At 36.3% G+C, this 10,957-nt stretch overlaps 1 protein-coding gene and 1 long non-coding RNA gene across 4 annotated transcripts in view; one reads left to right on the forward strand and one right to left on the reverse strand.

Moving 5' to 3' along the window:
* LOC107639869 (adenosine deaminase-like protein) overlaps window positions 1-10,957 on the forward strand; it is a 72,616-nt gene that overhangs the window by 55,715 nt on the left and 5,944 nt on the right. The gene's annotated exons all lie outside the window — the stretch shown is intronic.
* LOC107620242 lies at window positions 8,585-10,951 on the reverse strand. 3 transcript variants are annotated; one of them, XR_001615822.2, is made up of 3 exons: window positions 10,074-10,951; window positions 9,457-9,698; window positions 8,585-9,057 (listed from the first exon to the last, which is right to left on the reverse strand). It is a non-coding gene; the product is annotated as an uncharacterized LOC107620242 (long non-coding RNA). The 3 variants fall into 3 exon arrangements; XR_001615821.2 differs by having other exon boundaries at window positions 9,457-10,951; XR_002349605.1 differs by having other exon boundaries at window positions 8,628-9,012; window positions 9,457-10,951.

Consider the following 10,957-nt stretch of genomic DNA (forward strand, 5'->3'; position numbering starts at 1 on the left):
TTGAATTGGCTAATGAGATAAAAGATGATGGCCAAGAGGTAGATGCGATACAAGGACGGCTTGATAGGGAGGATGGAGGGACTGGTGAGACTTGGAGGGTTGCAGAGGACTTGGAAGATGCAAGAATATCTGAAGACAGCGAAGCTGAGACTGAATCCTCTGAAACCAAATGGGATGATGAAATGCAGGAAAACAGGAAGGCATGGGAGTTGGCAGTGGAATCTGGAGCAGTTCAGTATAATGAGGAAGATGATATTATCGTTATACTCCAAGGACAGAATGAGGCAATTACACAGAAGAAAAAGCAAGCTAAACAGAAGGAAAAGGCAAGAAGAAGTTGGCCAAAAAATTGCAAAAAGGTGTGTACAATTGGTTTAAAATAATTTTTAGTTCTTGGAATGTTAGGGGTTTGGGGGAAGTTGGAAAATTGAGTATGGTAAAGAGTTTTAGGAGAAAATTTTAGTTGAATATGTTAGGTTTAATAGAAACAAAGAAAGAGGTAGTAACCAAATATGATGTAATGCAACTGTGGGGAAATAATGTGGTATGATGGGAGTATGTAAGGTCAGAAGGTTCTTCCGGTGGGCTGTTGTTGATGTGGGAAGAAACGATTTTTCAGAGGAACAACTGTTATAAAGGGGAGAGATGGTTGTGTGTGGATGGCGTTGTGTTAAAAAATAATTTTAAGTGTGCTTTCTGTTTAGTGTATGGTGCGCACCAAAGGGAAGAGAAGCTTGTAGTATGGGAAGAGTTGAGCTTTTTATCTGGGCTTTGTCAAGTGCCTTTTTGTTATTTGGGGGACTTTAACGAGGTTGTTCAAGTGGAAGAGAGGAAAAGAGCTACCACTTTGACAGTGACTACAGCTGAGTTTCAATTTTGGATTCAATATATGGAGCTTTTAGACCTTGCACTTGCTGATGTATGTTCACATGGTTTAGGGGTCAGTCGTGTAGCCGCATTGATCAAGTTCTGGTTAGTTTGGAATGGTTGGAAGAGTTTCCTAAAATAAGGCTTAGAGGAGGTCCGAGAGGTTTATCAGACCACTGTCCATTGATTGTGGATATCACAAGATTAGGAGGGGGGCCGAGACCTTTTCGGAGTCTGGATGCTTGGTTTACTCATGAGGGTTTCTTGCGGATGGTAAAGGAGGAGTGGAGGAATTTGGGCAACGTACAATTCATTGACAAGCTGAAGGCTTTGATGGTCCCGCTGGGTAAATGGTATAAGGAGAATTTTAGAGATATGGATATAAAAATTATGAAGTTTGAAGAAGAGATAAAGAAAGTAGATGATATGGTTAGCAATGGGATTGTTGATGGAACTGTGGAAGCAAGAAGGAGGGCGCTGGTGAGCTCTTGTAAAAAATGATATATCAGAAAAGAGGTACATTGGAAGCAGATGTCACGATCCAGGCATGCCAAGGAGATGGATAAAAACACCCGCTATTTTCACAATCTAATCTCAGCTCGAAGGAGAAACAATCAGATTGAGTCTTTACTGATTCATGGGAGGATAGTGGGAAATCAAGCAAGGATTAAGGTTGCTATCAAAGACTTTTATAAGAATTTATATCATTAGGAGACCTCGCCGGTGATAGGGTTCCGTGATGGTTTGGTTAATCAGATAACTGAGGAGGAGGCAGTAGAGTTGGAATGGATGCAGTCTAATGAGAAAATTAAGGATGCAGTTTGGGATTCTGAGTCAACTAAGGCACCAGGCAGTGATGGGTATAATATGAATTTCATTAAGAAGTGTTGGGAGGATGTTGGTGGGGAGTTCACTACAGCCGTGATGGGATTCTTTCAGTCAATTGTTTTACCTAGGGATGCGAATGTTACTTGGGTGGCTTTGGCGCCAAAGTTTGTCGGAGCTAAAACAATCAAGGACCTTAGGCCAATTAGTATGGTGGGTTGTGTTTATAAGGTTATATCAAAGATCCTGGTTCAGAGGATGCGGAAGATAATTCCAGGGTTGGTAGGAGAAACACAAAGTGCGTTTGTACATGGTAGGAAGATACATGATGGGGCTTTGATTGCATGTGAAACTGTACAGTGGCTGAAGGTGAGGAAAAAGAGCTCGGCAATTATTAAACTAGATTTCCAAAAGGCTTATGATTGAGTCAAGTGGAGTTTTGTGGACATTGTTTTGCAGAACATGGGGTTTGGCTGTAGATGGAGGGAGTGGATAAAGGAGTGTATGTGTTTTGCGTCTATGTCGGTCCTAATAAATGGCTCTCCCTCTAAGCCCTTCAAAATGGAAAGGGGTCTACGACAAGGGGATCCTCTTTCTCCCTTTTTATTTCTGCTTGTTGTGGATGTTCTACATAGGATGATTAGATACGCGGTGCGGAATGGACGCATTACTCCATTGTTGGTTGGAAGGGATAACATTGAGTTGTCACATTTGCAGTTTGCGGATGATACTATACTTTTTTTGCCCTTCTGAAGAAGAGATGATCAGAAACTATAAGCAGTTGCTGCACTGCTTTGAGATGATGTCAGGGTTGAGTATCAATTTTGACAAGTCCAGCTTGATCCCGGTTAATTGTGAGCAGAGTTGAGCACGACAGATGTGTCGACTATTGGGGTGTAAAGATGCGTATTTACCTGATAGATATCTTGGCATTTCTCTGGGGGCGAATCCAAAGCTGGTCAAGACATGGAAACCAGTGATTGATATGGTAGAGGAAAAGCTAAGTCTATGGAAAGCAAAGTCTCTGAATAAAGCAGGTAAACTGGTTCTCATCAAACCTGTTCTTAATAGCCTGCCTATTTACTATCTCAGCCTGTACAAAATGCCGAAGGCAGTAGCAGAAAAAATAACATCCGTACAGAGACGCTTTTTGTGAAGTAAGGAGGACGAGAGGGACGGGATGCCTCTAGTGAAATGGAAAGTCGTACAGGCCTCCCAAAAGGCAGGAGTTTTGGGAGTTGGTGACGCGGTAATTTGGAATACAGCGCTCCTGTTTAAGTGGTGGTGAAGATTTTCGAAAGAGGATTGTCCACTTTGGAAGAAAATTGTATGTTCCTGTAATAACATGAATCATTCTGAGATGATTTGTGATCAGCTTGTACCTACAAGAGGGGGTCCTTGGAAGGATATTTGTCAATTACAAATCAGGGAGCCACAAGTGAGAGAAAAGATGATAAGAGGTTTGGCTATGGAACTAGGGGATGGCAAGATAATTTGCTTCTGGGAGGATAGCTGGTTACCTTGTGGTGTTCTAAAAGTTATTTTTCCAAGACTTTTCTCAGTCTCAAATCTTCAAGGATCTGTCATAGGGGATTGTGGGTTTTGGGACGTGTTAGAGTGGATTTGGAATTTCCAGTGGCGACGAGAGTTATTTCAATGGGAACTGGAACTAGTAAACCAGCTTCATGCGGTTCTGCAATCAATGAAACTGACAACTGAGAGAGAGGACAAAGTGATCTGGAAATTTGATTAAAAAAATGTGTTTTTTCTACTAACTCCTTTGTGCAGGTATTGCAGGAGGATACGCTACCGGAGGACATAACAAATTATAGTTTTACCAGCTCTATATGGAAAGGATTAGTTCCACCAAGAATGGAGCTGTTTATATGGTTTGTCTTGATAGGCAGAGTAAATACAAAAGACAGATTGTGCCGGTTTGGGATAGTTGGTCATGACAACATGTGTGCCCTATGTAGTAAGGATGCTGAAAATGTTTATCACTTGTTTTTTGGGTGTGATTTTACTTGGCGGGTATGGTGCGCATGGCTGAATCACTTTGATAGGAAGTGGTCATTTTCTGGTACTGTAAAGGAACATTTTCACAGTTGGACAGGTGTAACTACGAGAAAGGAAGAGCAAAAGAAATGGCTAATTTGCTTCTTTGCCATTGTGTGGAACGTCTAGATGGAGAGGAATAGGAGGATTTTTCATAATGCAGGAAAAAGTGTAGAAGACACCATTAACGCATCTTTATTTTATGTCTGTGTTCTTGTTGTGCTCCACTCTTGTGTTGAGCTCATTTGTTTCAAAAAAAATTTATCATCTAAACAATTCGTAATTCAGACGTAGATCTTCTGGTTAGTTATATGCATGCACAGATTTGGGGTGGCAAAATCATGATGTATGTTAAAATTTCTTTTTGCTTCTTGGGGGAATTTATGTGATATAATATCATTTGCTTGCAACAGTAGGTTTTTATATCCTAATTCACTGAATATTTACCTTTTGCGAACTGTATCTTAGGCTACCATGCAAGGATTGCAAGGTCCTCAGCCTTGGAGATTGCTTCTTTTGCTGAAGGGGACAATGCATTTTATACAGAAGATATCGAGACATATTGGAGCTATTATCCCATGTTGTTAAGTGCTGTTACTGTGGACAAGGATGATAAGAATTTTCTTTCTTTCAGATGGAGCACCTCTCCTTGTTGCAGCATCAGAGCTTGTTTGCCTGGCGTAAAATTCCATTCTAGCTCATGCTGCTCGTTGACTTTTATTGTGGCCAGATGTGCATCTTCATTGAATGGAGAAGAGCTGGTGAGAGATGGAGGAGTGCAACTTCTTGCAACTCTTCTTTCCCGTTGCATGTATGTTGTTCAACCATCTACTCCTGGAAATGAACCACAAACATCATGCGAACATTTTCAGTTCTTAGTCAATTTGAGGCTGCCGGATCTGAAATACTCGAGTTTTCTGGGCTAGTTCCAGACATTGTGCACGGCACTGAGTTTGAGCTTCTACCAGGAGCTGTTGATGCTGCTCTACAGTCTATTGCCAATGTTTCTGTTTCATCTGAGTTGCAGGATGCTTTATTGAGGGCTGGTGTTTTTATGGTATGTCAATTATTATTATTTTTTTTTTTTTGGGATAAAATGCTTGGTATTTCTCTCTCAACTATAGGTATGCAGGAGGATGTCCCATTTGTCGCCAAATAGCTTAAGTATTTATTCAGTAAGATGAGCTTTACCATCACATGAAAATTTACTGTGTATGAAAGTAACTCCGCAAACAGCTATCTACTAAGCTCTCTAGATTTTGCAAAGGCTTAATTTTCAAAGCTTACTATATATTACTTATGAAACTGATCTCAACATCTGATTGGGTTCAAAACCCGTTTTTCTAAGTTCATCCATACATGACAAAGATGTTTCATGTGTGTGCTCTTGGTGGAGCAGATAATACCAACAGTACTTATGCAATGATAGGGAATCCTTTCAACTTTTGGCTCTCTTAGGTATCTTTGATGATTTTTCTGTCTTCTAACAACTGACAATAGGATATTGTCTCTTGATTCCTCTGGTAGTTTTAGCTGTAAATCTCACTTTCAATTTTTAAAAGGAATTACAGATTGAAGAAAAAATTGTGAGTAAAATGATCATGATAGTATTTCATTAAGCAGCAGCAGCAATTGCCATAGGAAATAGTTGAGAACAGGAAATTTTATGCAATAAACTGAAATCAAAGATGCATCCAGTCCTGAAATACAAAAGGATACCAAATGACAATAACTTTTTCAGAGACGGGCTTTGAGAAACCATGTACATACACACTACGATGCGCAACACAAGTACGTTAAATAAAATTTGCATTCCAGATAGAAAATTAGATAATAACTAATTAACTATATACCTTGTTAAATTGTAAAACACCTAGTCCCTCACTGATAGGATCCAAATTTTGGGACAATGAGTATGCATGCTTACATACTGCAAATAGAATAAGATTCCATTAGAACAATTGTTAGGAACCTTAAGAGCTTCAATAACCGAATTAAAGCATATATTGGCACTCCCAAGCCACTATCTTATTTCAAATGACATAATCATTTTCAAATTAGCACACAATTAAGCCATATGTTGATTTTAACCAATTTAAATTGTCAGCTAAATCAAAGGCCAAGTTCGAATTAGCAACAAAGAACTCAATATTAACATCAATTTCATTTTATTGAGTAATTCTTTAGTACTTCTTGTCTATATGGTTGATAACTTGATATATAGTTCAATAAGGATGAATATGTAACCCTCTTTTTAGGAAATGTATATCCTATAGTCGGCCAATGACTTTCACAGTTTTATTGTATCATGTTGAACATACAACAAAGACAATACACACAATTTTATAATAATTTCTATATCTAATGTTAGCCAAAGTAAGTGAATAAATTAATTGGTGCTATTTTTTTAATAAATTCCGTATAATTCAAAACTCATTTTAATCGTCTTTATCATCATCATCTTCTTCTTCTTTCAAAAATTCTCATAATTCTTCTTATTTTATCCTCCTAGCAACAACCAGTATTACGATTAAAAAATTCCGGTGTCAAAATTAAAAAATTTCTTATGTCACGGTTAAAAAATTTCGATACTATTTTTTTAATAAATTTTGCACAACTCAAAAGTTCTTTTTCTTTCCTTATTCTGATTTCACCCCCTAATAAGAACAAAAAGAAAAAAAAATAAACAAAAAAATAAAAATTGTTGCAATAACCACTAGGAGGAGGAAGAGGAGAAAAAAATAAAAAAGATTACGGCAACAACAACAATAAAAGAACGATAATAAGGATAAAACGCGCAAATAAAAAAAAGAACATGAAGAAGAAGAATTGTGTGATTCATGCACACGATGTGTGAGTGATTTTTATTAGGTTTGTGCCAACTTAGTAGGACTTGGTTGATAAAAATATTTGAATATGTAATGAGACCAAAAATATATATAATAAATTATTATTTCTATTTATAAAAATTTAAAATATTAACAAATATATCCATTATATCCATTAATTAATTTTATACTCATAAAAGATAAAAAGTTATTATTTTTATTTATAAAATTTTAAAATATTAATAAAATTATACAATGAATAAAATTAATACTTATGTATTTTTGTGACATCAAAACTATTTTGGTTTAATTACTCTGTTGGTCCCTATAGTTTCGCAAAATTTTCAATTAGGTTCCTATACTTTTTTTACTTTCAATTGGGTTCCTATACGTTAATTTTTTTTCAATTTAGTCCTTATTAATGTTAAACGTCAAAAAAATGTTAGTGAATTGTGAAATTACTTGTATACCCTTAGGGACCCAATTGAAAAAAAAAAAAATATAGGGACCTAATTGAAAATTCGATAAAACTATAAATATTCAATAAAAGATATTCCTATAATTCCTATTCAATGATTCTACGGGGCCTGCTACACATACAAGTAAAAAGGCCGTACAAGTTTTACAAGTTATCAGCCCAAACTTCATTAACACGCGCATTAACTCATTTTGAATGGAGCGTAACTACACGCGCCCCACTCAAACGGTTCCTCTTCGTCTTCTTCTTCTTCTTCTTCTTCTCTTCTTCTTCTTCGTCTTCGTCTTCTTCCTCTTCCTCTTCCTCTTCCTCTTCCTCTTCTTGTTCATTTTTTTTCGATTTTTATGGTTTCTAAAATTCTTTTTCTTCTTCTTGCTGCACGTTCTTCTTCCTCTTACTCTTCTTCTTCTCCTTTTCTTTCGTTTCTGCACGTTCTTCTTCCTCATTTTCCTCTTTTTCTTCTTCTTCATTTACGTATTTTCTCTCTGTTTTCTCTTTTTTTCGATTTTTCATGGTAAAATCGTTTTTGAAGAAGAAGAAGAAGCAGCAGAGAAGTGATGCAATAAGACTGTCCAGGCCATCCTCATTGTTATTGAGTCCATTTTGTCAGATAGATTCGAATGATATTGTCACTGATTAATGTAACTGTTATATACTCTTGTAAGAAATTGAACACATGGTATAAATATATTTGATCCAATTATAAGTAAATTTTTTTTCCATAATTAAACTCTCTCTGGTGTATTCAAAATGTCTGATTTACAGGTACTATAATATGAAGTGGTGATCCAGATAGATTGGAACCCATATATGACGGTCTGCATAGAGATCTGCATAATACACCCAAACATAGACTATAAATACACCCGATAAAAAATTAAATTTACACATCTACTGCAGATTTTAACCCAACACTACCTGAAAGCCACTTGTTGTCCACAAGACCAAAATTAATTAAACTCTCTCTGGTGTATTCAAAATGTCTGATTTACAGGTACTATAATATGAAGTGGTGATCCAGATAGATTGGAACCCATATATGACGGTCTGCATAGAGATCTGCATAATACACCCAAACACAGACTATAAATACACCCGATAAAAAATTAAATTTACACCTCTGCTGCAGATTTTAACCCAACACTACCTGAAAGCCACTTGTTGTCCACAAGATCAAAATTTAGCAGAAAATCATTCCAATTCCTATCAAATGAGTCTTTGCTATGAGGGTTTCATTTTTCCTCTTTGCTACATGTAATCAATTGATTCTTAATCTCGTTTTCCTTCCTATTTGTGCTCCACTTCGCCCTGATTCAGCTGACAATCTGAAGTTGAATCATCTATTATCTTCAAAACGAGTTCAAACTTTGATTTCAGAAACCAGAAAATCGAAAAGAAAACGAAGCTGGAGTTACAGAGAGAAGAACTAACGTCAATGACGAAGAACAAACAAATGAGAAAGGAGAAGAAAAGAACGATCGAAAAACCAGGGGAAGACGCGCGAGAAGAAGAACGATGAAATTTGGAAAGAAGATATTTTCAGATAACACATGTTAAGAGAGATGAAAACTTGGTGGCTCACAAATTAGCTAATTTAGCTTTTACCCAACTAAACTTAATATGGCTGAAAGAGATATACCTGCTGAAGTTTGTAATTTGGTTTACAAGGACATTCTAGGTCCTAATAGTTAATACAAAGCAACTTTTATGTCCAAAAAAAAAAACTAAATCAGAAGAAATTGACCACATCTTACGTACGAAATCACCTGAGTGGGGACAGTGCACTTTATTTACTTGAAATTTACAATTTAGAGACAAAATAGACAAATGAGAATGAGAACTAGGAAGGTACCCAGAAACTTTGAACTTCGAAGTCATTGATCATACTCATGTTGTTGACGGCATGATTCGGTAGATGTGAATATGCCATGCCAGCATTTCCCTGTTGACGGCATGATTCTGCAATTACATGTGCCCTCGTATTATGCTGTGCAATATTATAATCTGTATATTAACATACAAAATTCAATTCATGATTATTATTTTACTAAAAGGGCAGAATTATATTATTGAGGTTGTAAGATATCTTTGCAATGAGTAGTAAAATTTTCATTCTCACAAAGGCACATGAAACTCTCTGTCTATGTATCAAATCCACAAGTTCCACCTCCTTTGGATGGATCCTGGCAAGACACTCATAGTGAAAGAACACTCCGGCATGGCAAGACACTCATATAAGATCTTAATTCTAGTTGTTAGTTAACAATAATGTATAGACTAAAATAAAAACCATTCTATTATATGATGATGAAAATATAACTAAAGATAAAGACATCAATCCACATAACACAATGGAAGGGCAATTAAATAGATAAACATAAGCATGTGTTCAACAGTATATACCTCAACTTCAATGGCACTAAATCCGAATCCAAAATTTCCTTCAACTGCAACAAGTCAATTGGAACAAGCCACTGCAGCTGCAAGTTTGTCTTGGAAATAGATAGACCAAGGATTACTCACTGTAACAATAAACGCGATTTTAGAACCATTGTCAAACGGAATAAACCGCAAATTTGTCTTGAAAATCTCTCACAACCTGGGCAGCAGGATAAAACCACGATGTCTGAGAGTCCTGTATGCCTCTATGACAATGATCAATTAAACTCATAATCAATTAATAATAGATAAAATACATAATCAGAGCTCATAATCAATTCAACTCTCTCAAAGGCATTTAATCAAACACCTTATCTCCAATCTCACATCTTTTCTTATTTCTAACATAATCAATTAATTATAGATAAAATACATAATCAGAACTCATAATCAAAATTTTTTAACACAACCAAAACTAATTTTAGCAAACTAAGCTTCACAACTAGATCAATTGGTTCTCCTTGTCATTCAAGATGCTGGTTACCTAATCAAATAAAGTCAAATTACATACAAGCAGCAACCAAAAATAAGCATAAGCAAAATTAGAGGTATTTAACAATCAAGATTTCTCAACATTGTACCTGAAGCATTAGAATCGGGAGAGGATGCCGTTTGACTACTAGTTGTTTTAAGAATTATTACCCAACGCTGACAGAAACCCACATGTTCATTCTACTCCCGATCTTTGCAATTCAAACAAATGAAAGCCATCTGACTGGTTTCCTTCCCACATGCCACCTGGTCCCTTCATCTCCTCCGATCCAACAGTTGAAAAACTAAAACAAAATTCAATCATCACCTGTTGTTGCAGAACCAGTCCAGACAGCAAAAGGGAGTCGAGGAGCGGCAACTCGAGACAAGGCACCCGAGACACAGTGAGGCAAGGCAGGACGAGGGGATGCAATAGGCAAGGCGGACGAGCGGAGCAGAACAGAGCCCCCATGGGCAGAGGGACGACGACCACCCAGCAACGGACGACGACGACGCCATGGAAGACGGTGGTAGCAGAGTGCGACGGAGGAGAAATCCAATAGGAAAATTAGGAGAATAACTTAGGGGTAGTTAGAGTTCTCTGATTTTGGGGGATAAAATATAAAGGGTATTTTTGGTATTTCAAAAAATAGAGATATTTTTAATTAAATTTTTTAACCAAATTATGAGAATATTCAATTTTTTGATGGAATATTCTGTTATTTCAAACGGTTTTATGACGGTAGGGACTAAATTGAAAAAAAAATTAACGTATAGGGACCCAATTGAAAGGAAAAAAAGTATAGGGACCTAATTGAAAATTTTGCGAAATTATAGAGATCAACAGAATAATTAAACCAACTATTTTCATGGATAAAAAACTAATTTTGTTTGTTCATATTTAAATTTTTCATTATATTAAAGTTTTATAGTTAGAAATTAGGATAGATTTCCCAATATATATGTGTGTATATATATATATAAGAAATGTTAT

This window comes from Arachis ipaensis, chromosome B01 (genome assembly GCF_000816755.2).
Source record: "Arachis ipaensis cultivar K30076 chromosome B01, Araip1.1, whole genome shotgun sequence".
Lineage (NCBI taxonomy): Eukaryota > Viridiplantae > Streptophyta > Magnoliopsida > Fabales > Fabaceae > Arachis > Arachis ipaensis.